This window comes from Tamandua tetradactyla, chromosome 2, assembly GCF_023851605.1.
Source record: "Tamandua tetradactyla isolate mTamTet1 chromosome 2, mTamTet1.pri, whole genome shotgun sequence".
Classification (NCBI taxonomy): domain Eukaryota; kingdom Metazoa; phylum Chordata; class Mammalia; order Pilosa; family Myrmecophagidae; genus Tamandua; species Tamandua tetradactyla.
The window spans coordinates 181,418,611-181,431,604 of record NC_135328.1 but is presented as its reverse complement, the minus strand read 5'-3'; the positions used below and the strand labels follow the sequence as shown (position 1 = coordinate 181,431,604).

The 12,994-nt window shown below is 40.4% G+C and overlaps 1 pseudogene; it reads right to left on the bottom strand.

Annotated features, from left to right (window-relative positions):
- Positions 1-1,069: 1,069 nt before the first annotated feature.
- LOC143658090 (nucleoporin SEH1-like) lies at positions 1,070-4,278 on the bottom strand (annotated as a pseudogene).
- Positions 4,279-12,994: the final 8,716 nt, after the last annotated feature.

The following is a 12,994-nucleotide window of genomic DNA, read 5'->3' as shown; positions in this document are numbered from 1 at the left end:
CCATAATATATATTTTAGTAAACTTAAAAATTTATAACTTTGTCATCAAGGTCAGAGTTCTAGAGGATATGAATTAATAGAAACAGCTAACTAAGAGAATCCTGGAACATGGAAGGTTGAAGTCCATTTGCATGCATGATTTTAGCAAAATTTTAACTGCATTTCAAATTATAGTATGTTTCCAAATTTTGACTTGGAGGAAACCTTAAGCCATGGAATCACACCATAAAAAATATACAAGTATATACTGGAAACGATTATTTCTTTAGTGATTACTAATTAAAACCTTACAAAGGGAGTGGGCCACAGTGGTTCAGCAGGCAGAATTATCACCTGCCATGCTGGAGACCCGGGTTTGTTTCCCAGTGTCTGACCATGCAAAAAAAAAAATCATTTTACTACCAAATTATAAATGAAGCAATACCAAATATTTAACTTGGCTACAAATTGCACAGTCAAATTACTTTCATTTTACTAATGCTACTTCTTTCACTCCTTTACTAATATTTTTTCAATTATTACAAGGGAATGACAGAACCGTATTGAATAACATCATTAATATAAACCAATTCTACGAAGGTAAACAATTTAGCACTCAAGACAATCTTATGAAAATTATTTATTCAGTCTTCAATTTGAAATGATAAAAACTCATCTTTTTAGCATACTGTTTCAGAAAAGTAAAGAAACAAGCCTATATTCTCCAAATGGAATCAAGTGATATTTATCCTCCTCCCCACTATTTACCAGTATGATACCCTTTTCATGCTTAAACTCCTGTTTAAGGACTGTTCAAGAACATTAAAAAAAAATTTTGGTGGTAATGCTTCAACAAAAAGCCTCTCCATTTATATTTCAAAAGTTTCAAATGGTGCAATAAACTGACTAGCACAAAAAATGAAATACACAGTTGTTCAAAGTCCTTTTGGACTGTGTTCCATAGCCAGCAGGCTGCTGGTGTATCTTGGAAGAGGACACTCAGTGCTAGGGAGGGGAAAAGGAGCTCGTTCTCCATTCCCATGTGCATTCCACAAGAAGCAAACTGCAAAGTTTCCCCATTAGCTTGTACTCAGCTGTGCTTCCTGCCAGCAGAGGATCCTTTTAATGAATTTTGTATATTTGGAATATTTGAACCTAGGGAAGAGTTTGAGTTTCCCAACTGAGAACTCCTATTGAGTGGGCTCCTATTACATTTCAAAATACCAGTACATTTCCAGTTGTCCACATGATTAGCTTCCCAAGTCTTACATAGCTATCATCTTCTGAAGATGCTAGTACTACTTCCATTATATTCCAACTCATTTACCAGACCTGGGAATTATGATTATCAAACTGAGCTGCTACATGGATTTAGAATTTTGTTGGCCCACCAGAGGAATTAAGTTTTTTCCTCACAGGTTTTAAAGGAAAAATCCTCACATCTTGGTTGCTATAGGCAGATTATGGAAAGACCTCCCCAAATTTGGAGCAAATGCAATATCATGTACAGGATCAGTGAAAGTCATAAGCATCTCTGCTTTTGCATATTTCCTGATGTTTTCATTATATTTAAAAATCCGCATCTTGACCATTGCATTTGGACCACTGTTTTTTAGTTAGGGTTCTCTAGAGAAACAGAATCAACAGGGAATACTCGCAAATATAAAATTCATAAAAGTATCTCACATGACCGCGGGAATGCAGAGTCCAAAATCCGCAGGGCAGGTTGTGAAGATGACGATTCCCATGGACAAACTCCACAGGAGAGGCTTACCACCAAAGCAGGAATAGAGCCTCCCTCTTCTGAATCTTCTTTAAAAATTTTCTGTGATTTCATTAAGCATTACTCATTGCAGAAGAGTGTCTCAAAAGAGACACTCTCTTTTGGCTGATTACAAATGGAATCAGCTGTGGGTACAGCCTACATGATGATGATCTAATTCTATGAAATATCCTCATTGCAACAGACAGGCCAGCAGTTCCCCACCCAGACAAACAGGTACCACAACTTGGCCAAGTTGACACATGAACCTGACCATGACAACTGACATCACTTCCTACAGCTATCACAGGAGAATGAGCACAGGAGCTTGAAGAGTTCCAGGAAATACAACTACAGCTTAGCTTACATGACACACAGTACTTCAGGGACCACTGACTGAAGTTCATACCATCTGGTGCCTTATATATTCTCATGATATGATCTGCTGAACAGGTTGCTAACATAAGACCCATATACTTGGGGAGCAAATGTCACATCGGAGAAACTCATGTTCTGCTAGCCACTGAAGTTGTTCTCTTTGTAGAATTGGTTTACATTAATGATATTATTTAATACTCAGTGACTCTGTCCTCGCAGTTTATCATTCGATTCTCCTACTATTTCTTCCCAAACAGCCACTGTTCCATCAAAGGAATTGGAAGTTAAAATCTGCTCAAACTCAGGGTGGGCCCACGTCACATGCCACACAGATCCACCGTCTTCCCATTAGCAATCCAATGCCAATCTCCACTTTCACTTTTATGCCAGACCTTGATGCTCTGGTCTCTGGAGGAGGTCACCATCCACAGCCCGTGGAAGTGGAAAGACGTATTATGGATGAGATCCTTGTGATCCGCTGTGATGCTTCATGCCAGAACTTTGCCCCCTGAGGGGCTCTGTACCCCCCCAGGAAGGACCCTGCACCCTGCACATTGGAACGGGCTGATGCAAACTAGCCATCAGCAGAGGCCACCATCACCAACATGAGATTCTTTTTGCTTATGAAAAGAGACCAGTGAGTCCTCTAAGAATAATAAAAGGGAGTACTTTATAGCTAAGCACCATGATTTTGTTGTTAATGAAAATTTTTTTTTTAAATACCAAGAAAAATAAAATAGTAAACAAACACAAACATTCGTAAATTTTGATAATTCCATTCTACATATATAATCAGTAATTCACAATATCATCACATAGTTGCATATTCATCATCATGATCATTTTTTGGAACATTTGCATCTACTCGGAAAAAGAAATAAAAAGAGAACAGAAAAAAATTCATACATACCATGCCCCCCACCCTTCCACTGATCACCAGGATTTCACTCTATATTTATTTTAACATTTGTTCGCCCATTATCATCTTTGTTCCATATGTTTTACTCATCTGTTGATAAGGCAGATAAAAGGAGCATCAGACACAAGCTTTTCACAATCACACAGTCACATTGTGAAAGCTATATCATTATACAATCATCTTCAAGAAACATGGCCACTGGAACACAGCTCCACATTTTCAGGCAGTTCCCTCCAGCCTCTCCACCACATTTTGACTAACAAGGTGATATCTATTTAATGTGCAAGAACAACCTCCAGGATAACCTCTCAATTCTGTTTGGAATCTTAAAGCCATTGACGCTCCACTTTGTCTCATTTCACTCTTCCCCCTTTTAGTCGAGAAGGTTTTCTCAATCCCCTGATGCTGAGTCTCAGCTCATTCTAGGGGTTTTCTCAATCTCTTGATGCTGAGTCTCAGCTCATTCTAGGATTTCTGTCCCATGTTGCCAGGAAGGGCCACACCCCTGGGAGTCATGTCCCATGTAGACAGGGGGAGGGTGGTGAGTTTGATTGTTGCATTGGCTGGGGAGAGAGGCCACATCTGAGCAATGAAAGAGGCTCTTGGGGGTGACTCTAAGGCCCAACTTTAAGTAGGCTTGACCTATCCTTTGTGGGGTTAAATTTCATATGAACAAACCCCAAGATTGGGGGCTCAGCCTATAGCTTTGATTGTCCACACTGCTTGTGAGAATATCAAGAATTCAACTTGGGGAGGTTGAATTTCCCCCCTTTCACACCATTCCCCAAATGGGACTCTGCAAATATCCCTTTATTCACTGTTTAAATCACTCTGGGATTTATTGGGGCATTACTCTGGACAAACCAACAAAATCTCATGTCCTACCCAAGGTTCCATGCACTTATGGTGTTCAATTAAGCTGTCCTAAGTTATATTAGGAAATGCACTAGTCAAAATATAAATTTCGTACCAAATAAACATTCCTTGCTGTAGCCTAACACTAAGGCAAAATTTTTAAATATTAATTACCATCTATTTTCAGCACCCTGCAGTAATGACATTCCTTTGTTTTTCCTCATGCAAAAACATTTTTAAAATTTGTACATTTAGTCACTATCATTATACACTCTAAGGATTCCTAGATTATATAAGCGCATGATTTTAAGCGAAGAATCCGGCTGTTGCTCTGCTGGTCCAGGCAGCTAATACTCTTCTCATTACTCCACTGGACCTGGTTCATCAGGTTATCACAAAGCCTTCCTCTATGGCATAGAGTGAAAGTCCAGCCTGGGTGAGGTCAGAGACACACAGCAGAGAAAGAGACATGACACCGGCAGTAGGGAAGGAAGATTTATTAGCAGAGGAATAGCATGGAGAGTTGACTCCATTTATATATAAGCATGTATATTATATAAGCAGGAACTAGTTAATAATAAAGTCGTCTGTTGTCACTGAGCTTCAGAACCCCTGATCCCATCTGTCTCAATCGTGATTCCTTAATATTCTTTGCACTCCACTCCAACTTGGAAGCAACATCTTGTGCCCAACGTGGGGCATGAAGAAGAAGACAACTCCAAAACAATATTAAGAAACAAAGGAAAAGTCTCCATTAGAGGGACATGTGTCCAGCCAATAGAAGAGGACTCATGTTATATTGGTAACGCAAGCCAGATTGGTAAAGCAGGCATTTTCCTTGTAGCATCAGGGTAACAGGTAATCACAATAAGTGGCTGGAGGAGTATGTTTGTGTGTTGAAAACATTGTTAGGGTGCTATCACAAAAATAATGTTTGGATAACATTCAAGAGTTATTTGTATTTTGAAGAAAAAGCCTTTGTGGATAAAGCAGAGAAGAGCCTAAAGCAGACTCCCTATAGTGAGATGGGAGATATTGAGGGAAAAGGAGTGAAGAAAGTTCTGAGCTGAAAACATTTTTCCATAACAATACAGTGAGGCAGCATAGGGCAATAACAGAAGGGAGTTTAGGAAAAATAAAGAAACTAAGTTTTATTGTTAGGAAGACAATAGTAAAGGGAAATAGTCAAGAACATAAGGATGACAGTCAGGAAATATAGTCAGGGAAAAGGTAACCCTAATTGCAAAAAAAGAGGTTAAAAAAGCTTCTTCAAAAAAAGGAGCTATTTTGCAAAAAATAAGAAAGATTGAGAGAATATTTGGAGTAATTAAAGTAGAGAAAGGACAAACAAAACGAGGATATGGGACTATGTTAGTAGATCCAAAGAAGTCTTCAAAATAGAAATACAGAAGTGTGAACCTAAGGCAAGGGAAAAGGACAGTAAATAAATAACTTAAGTTGGGATACATAATTACAAAAATTTCACCTCAATATGGGATGCAAATAGCTCCAGAAAAGATTCAAAAATCATTAAATCAGTTATGTTTCCTCTGGTCGCTCGTTATGGGGATAATTCAAGATTCCATGACATTTCACAAATTAACTCATATTAATAGTAAAGGGCTGTGCACTCCCATTTGCATCAGGGGTTAATCCCCTTGAGGTCAAAAGGCAAATGAATTGTGGCAAATGGATGTAACTCATATTTCACATTTTGGTAAAATGCAATATGTACATGTTATCATAGACACCTTTCTCATTTCATCTGGGCTACTGCACAATCTGGAGAAATTTCTGTCATGTTCGATCACATTTACTTGATGCTTTTGCTGTTATAGGATACCCTCAATCTATTAAAATGGACAATGGTCCTGTTTATACAGGAAAGTAATTTCATAAATTTTGTACTACTTTTCATTTTACTCATATCACAGGAATTTCACATAATCCCTCTGGGCAAGGAATTATTGAATGAGCAAACCGGACAATAAATTCCATGCTCATGAAAAAAAAAGCAGGAGATGATGATCAGGAGGATGATGTTGTGAAAATAAGTACACCTACAGATCAATTAGCAAAAGGACTGTGTAATTTAAATTTTTAAAACATTTGTGATAATCCATCACAGACTCCTGCAGAACAACATTTTAGTAATTTGGAAAAGAAAAATGATATGACTTAAACAGAACTGCAGCTGCAGTCAATCTATTGAAACAATGTTAAGGATGATTTATGGAAACCAGGCATGATGAAGGTGTGGGGAAGAGGATTTGCTCTTATCATTACAGATGATGGAAACTCGGTTTGGATTCCCTTGAAAAGAATAAAACCCAGACATGTTGACTCTGATGAAAATAACTAAATTGGTAATGTACATTATAGGACATAATTGTACTTATTGGGTTTATATTCCTAATCCACCTCTCCTGCAGGCCCTAACATGGGCATGTCCAACTTTACCAATATATCTGAATACTAGTTTAGGATTCCCAGGTCCAGTAGATTCAAGGCTTCCAAAACTACTTAAGGAAGAGGGAAGAATGGTGTCAAATTTATGTCTTCCATTTTTAGAGAAAGACCCATATGCATAGATAATGAACTACCGTGTATAACAATAAGTATTTGAATTACGTGGTTTAAGTTTAAGAATGATTCTCATAATTACCTTTATGTATATACTTCTTTAAACTCTACAGAATCAAATGATACTTGCCTATTAGATGGGAAAGAAAGTTGGAATGGATGGCAGTTATGTCATATGGATTGAGCAGTTATCATAATTAATGATTCCTATGGAATTGCAAGAGATGTGCCCCCTGTGGAGCCTCCCATCTCTAACTCGGAGATAACTGAGACTATATGGACAGGCAAGTTAAATCAGAGTTTAATACAAAGAAGATGATTATACCAAATCCATGGGATGATAAATACAACATTAGTCAGAGAAATTTATATAAAGTTTTCCTGAGAATTGCAAGAATTATTCTCTATTCACTTGTCTCTAAGCATTTATGTTACAGGAAATAAGACAATTAAAGCAGCAAGGAGAAGAAGAGGTATTTGGCTGCTGGTGCACATATCAAGACCTTGGCGATCTTCTCCAGAAACATGAATCCTAACCCATTTGACAATGGAATATCTAAAAAGGACTAAGAGACTAACTGGACTCATTGTTGCAGCTGTCATTGGAATCATTGGAATTATCATTGTGGCTGTGGTTGATGGATCTGCATTACATCAAACTATACAGACACAGAATTAAGTTAGAGAATGGCATAGAAATATCAGTGAACTGTGGCATAGTCAATCTCATATTGATGAACAAATTAATAATAGATTAAATGATACAGAAATAGCATTGGTCCATATTGAAGATCAAATGTACAATTTACATCACTTTTTGACTACTATACGCTTAGGTTTGGGGCTGTTTATACTTTTTCTCTTCTCCTCAGCTGTGTTAAACAACAAATGTTCAAAGTAGCAAGCCACGCCACTAAGTAAAGCCACGCTAAAAAACAGTATGATCCTGGTAAAAACCCCTGGCTCCCTCCCGAATCAAAGTCAGAGAGCTTGACTGGTAGTCAATGATGCGTAAGACCCTTTCTTCAGAGCTTAAGTGCAACCTAAGACAGACACAGTCACCTTTGGCTAATAAAATAAAAAGGGAGAAATGTAGGAGCAAGGGTTAAAACAAGACCTGCAGGATTTGTTGAGAACAGCTGGTATCAGAGTGGTGGCAGTAGGAATCTGTGGAGATTCTTATTTGCTTAATGGAGAACAGTCTAGGAGAGAGAGAATGTTTGTTTTGTCTTAGCCCCAGGTTCTTTACGGTCATCCTAAAGTAAGCACACTGTATTTTTGCCAGGTGCATGCATGCTCTTTGTCACCTGAACTCTACAGTATATAAGCAGGAATTAGTTAAGAATAAAGTTGTCTGTTATCACTGAGCTTCAGACCCCCTGATCCCGTCTGTGTTGCTCATCATTCCTTAATATCCTTTGTGCTCGGCTCCAATGTGGAAGCAACACCCGCCTGCCTGGATTCGAGTAGAGGTTTTAAAGGGAGTTAGGGGTAGAGTTAGGCAAATTTCTCACCAGTGGGTCCTTGGGAGTTTGGCTGACTTCCACTGGTGAAAACACTGCCTTTGTTCTGCAAGATTGTAACTGCGGGAGGGGGAACGTTGGGGCAAAGGAGCCTTATCCTGAGAATGCTGCAAGGTCGTAACTGCCCCAGGGTGGATGTTTATGCACAAGGGTTTATCAAGGGGTGGGGGGTGGAGTGAGAGCCTGGAGCTGTTGAATCTCTGCGGCAGTATCTTCATTCTTGCTTGTTACTCCAGTTCAGCTCTGGCATAGAGCATGTTCAGGACCCTCCATAATAGAGTGTCGTTTTCTCCCTCTTTCTCCTGATGAATCAATTCAATGTTCCTTAGTTTTCCAAAGTAGAATCTCTCCTTCTCCAAGTCTTTGGCGGCAAGTTTCAATACATTCAATACATTGACCTGCTACATCACTTCAGCAGCTTCATCATTCCCACCGCCCACTCCAGGTGTCACCACACCTGGGCCAGCCTTCGGAGTTGGCAGTAGCTCTCTGTGTTGAAATGGGCCTCTGTGGAGCTTCCCTGCTGGAACTGGGAAGTTTCTTTGGTTTATTCAGAGCTGGAGAAACAGGGAGGGAGCCACTTGCCTAAATACAGGATCATAGGTAGTCTTTTCCATCAAAGTTTGTGTCAAAAAACTTTTCCAACCACTGAACGAATTAAAAATTACCCTGAAACTTTCCTTTCACTAATCTGTCCACAGGAACTATTTTGTCAATACCCATTTCTCTCAAAACCTACTGGTAGTATTTTGAAGTTCTGGATGTATTCATGTTCTAATTTAGCCTGGAATTTCACTTTCTTCAAGGCGGTAGAGCCAGGGAACAGCATGTCTATAAACTAATAACAGGCAATCCCTGGGCACAACTTCAATCTTTGTCAAATTCAACTGCAGAAACTCGGTGATGCAGCCAGCACATCATGCCGACTTAGGTTATCACTGGTCACTGATGAACCTGAGAGAACTTACAGGTTCACTGCCATGTTCTCTCAGCGGGGCCCAGCCAATACCTGTGCCTACTCAGGTTCCGTCTTGGTGTCTTGGTCTCTTTCAAGCTGCTGGACCCGACGGTCCCCCACCCTGTGTGATGACCTCACACACACACACACACACACACGCACACGCGCCCCACCCGGTTACACGACATAAACGCTCCTCATTGCCTGCCTCCTCCTTTTACAGAGAGGGATTCACATGCATGCATTTAGGCTAATGACTTCTCTTTTCTGGGTGTCCGTTTTTCCTGGCTAAAAAAGGGAAAAGAAGGGGGAGCTGAGCCTATTGACTTTGAAAGGCCCTTCCGACTCAAGGCTCCTGTAGGGCTAGGTCCATGATAGGTGTCCAGTAGGAATCTGCCCTCATCATCGTCATCAACATGATGGACCTCTTCCTCCTCCTCCTCCTCTACCTAATGGAAGTAATAACACCGCCTTCACAGGAGTGCTGGGAAAATCCGCAGACGTGAGGACATACACAGGAAATTACTCGGTAAATTGTAAAGTTCTGTGAGGAGGCTTCAAGGACCACAAAGATGATTTTGATAATTAGTATCATTACCAATGCCTGCTATTCCCTTTAGCTCCCTTCTTCAGGCACAAATCCAGAAAACTTTCTGGAGTACCTGTTTTACCAAATGAGAGTTAATTCCCACAGTTCCCTCCCAGAGGCATTCCTAGCTTGGGACTAATTAGGGAGTCCCAGGCTCCAGGCTCCCCAGGTTGTTAGGGCTGCCACTGCCTCCAGTTCTTCCTCCTCACCGATTCTCCCTCTCTTGTCCTGAAATGTTTAGAATCTTAGGACTTGAGTCTGGGAACAGTATACAGTATTGAATCAAGATTGGAAGAAATGACTGTTCTCATATGATTGGATCAGGATTAAACCATGACTTTTCTGGGGTACATAGTACTTTCAAGTTGTCAAGGCATAATCATAAGTAGGCGTAGCTTCTCCTTTGCAGGAATAAGTTTTATAGGGGCTAACCCCATGATCGAGGGCTCAGCTTAATGAATTAGTTGTCCCAACTGCTTGTGAAAATATCAGGAATTCCCCAGATGGGGAAGTTTATTATTACCTGCTTTCTCTCCAGTCCCCCAAGGTGACTTTGCAAGTACATTTTTATTCTCTGCCCCAATTACTCTGGGATGTATTGGGGCATCATACTAACTTGCACAAAGCAACAAGATCTCACTCCCTATTCTAGATTTCGTTGTTATTATAGTGTTTGAGTAAACTGACCCTACACGTTAAGTAGGCTAATGCACTAGCAAAAATATAAATTTTGTACCAAATAAATATCCCTTCCTTTGGTCTCACACAGAAGTTGGAATTTTAAAATATAGACCATATCATCCTTTACCCTGTATTTTGATTTACCTTAGTCTTACTCAGATCAGCTTCATTCCTATCTCTAATTAAAGTCTGATCACATTTTTGACTTTTTAAACAGTTGCTGTATGGGGTAATGCTGACTTTCAAAGCTTCAGAGCTCTAAGTCCTGAGTCTCAGGTGTTACTTAAATACCCGAAGTTTCTGGGAATGGCCAGGTTATACACAAGTAGCTGAACACCTCAGAATTTAGAAATAGTTACAACTCCAGAAAAGATGTGGTTTCTGTTAGAGTTTACAGTGTAGGAACCTTTATAACAGGCCCCAACTTGATAACCCATCTTCTTGACTTTAATTCTCTGAGTTTGTATATTATTGTTAGTCCACATGAGAGAGACATGAGAACATTTGCCTTTAGTTTCTGACATTTCATTCAACATACTGTCCTCAGGTTTCGTTCACCTAGTTGCATGCCTCACAACTTCATTCCTTCTTGCAGCCGCTCAGTCATTTCTCTGTCAATGTAGGTTTGGGTTCAATGTACCTTAGGCTACCTCCATCCACTGCAAATTGTAAGCACTGCCATTATAAGTAACATTGTGCAAATGTCCATTAGTGTCTCCACTCTCAGTTCCTCCAAGTAGATACCTAGCAATGGGGTTGCAGGATCACATGGCAATCCCTCCCCCACTCCTACCCGCCCCCCAGCTTCCTGTGGAAACACCACACTGCCCTCCAGAGGAGCTGCACCACTCTGCTTCCCTACTGACAATGAATAGGTACACATCTCTTTCTCCACATTTTCTCCAGCATTGTTCATTTTTAAACAGTTTTATTTGCACATCATACAATCCAATCTGGTCAACTCTTCATTATCATCAAAGAGGCTGAGTAACTTTCCCAGAGTATTTTACTGGTGGGGAATGGAGGAGGATTTTCACTTGCCCATGGTAGCTAAGTAAGGAATAGAAATGTGACTCAAACATGGGTCTAACTGATAAGTCAGAGCACAGGGGTTTGATAGGTAAAGGCAATGAGAATGAAGGCTTCAATTCTTAGCATTTCTACCATGGGCCCAAGTCCCACTCCCTTCTCCCCAGGGGCTTCTTACAGCCCTAGAGAAGGCTGGAAAAGGAAACAGGTCCTTATACTCTTTCTCTCTATTCTTGGATGTTGCTTTCTCCTGCCCTGTCCCCAAGGTCTTCTACCTAATAGAGCTCTTATTGACAATGTTTAGGGAATTCCATCTTGGCATTCCCGCTGGGGACAGACACTGTGGAGGAAGGACGCATAATCCCCAGATGTGGGAGACAACCCCTCCTCAGCTCTCCCAGAAATACCTCATAAGGAAGCAGGACCACAAAGCCTTGGCAACTTGGCTTACTGGAGGAGATTGGGATGGCAGGGGATCCTATTCCTTTATCTATATACAGGGACCTGAAAGGAATGGCCTACAAGAGCCGAGGCTGGACTGTATAGGTGTAGAGAGCCATACCATGGAGTAAAGGTCAGAGCTCTAGCTCTCAAACCATTGGAAACCTAGAAATTTTCTGGAGACTGAGTAGCCTGGAATTCGGCTCACAGATCTCAGTTACTCAAGGGTTGAGTAAAGAACTCCTGTTCTTTAACAGCAACTGATGGAATTTCAGTGAATTGTTTCTGTGGATATCTGAAGGGTGAGATGGTCACTGGGGCACTAGAAATTGAAGCATGAGTAAAATACAATCTCCTGATCTCAGGTATTTCCTGACCGTCCTGGGAAGATGTATTTGAGACAGGGCATTGATGGACATGCTGTGAGAAGCCTGCAATGATCATAGGGATTATGAGGATAATTAAGGCTATCTCCCTGCTCCTGCCAAACACCCCTCCACCCTCCTAACCTTTGGAACTTAAGACATGGCCTGGCCTGGCAGAATCTCCAAAATATGTGTGTGTGTGTGTGTGTGTGTGTGTGTGTGTGTGTGTGTGTGGTATTTTAATGACTAAATAATGCCTTCCATTCCATAGGTTTCAAGGCTGACACAGAATGGGGAGCTTTCACAAAGATTTAATAGATCCAGAAGGATAATAATTTCCCAAGTTTCTTTCAACTGGTTCTTCTTTCCTCCAACGACCATGGCCTTCTCTATCCAAATAATGGGGAAAACACTGAGGAAACCTTGTCATGAGAAATAGTTTGTGGCTGTTACTTTAGCCCTTCTTCCTAGGAGGGTTTGCATCCTATTTGTCTGCTGGCCTTAACTCATCCTCTAAATTCCAGATAGGGCATGACTTGATTTCATGGTGTCTTATGCCAAACCTCAAGAAGCTCAAATTGATGTGCTGATGGTGGGAAGTTCTAAGTCTTCAACTTTTTCATTTAAAGCCTATTTTCTGGAAGCAAGAGAAGGTAGTGATTAAGAGTGGGCTCTGGAGTCATACTGCCTTGTTAAAACCCAGACCCACAACTTACTAACCATGTCATCTAGAGCAAATCACTTACACTGTCTAAGCCCAAGTTTATGTTTGTTTTTTTAAATCTGTAAAATCCATGTGATAATACCTTAATGAGTTTTTGTGAGGATGAGATAAAGATAGTTTAACAATGCCTGACACACAGAAATTGCTTATTAAATATAAGCTATTACTATGATTTCAAGGGAAGTTATAAACTCACCCATATATCCAT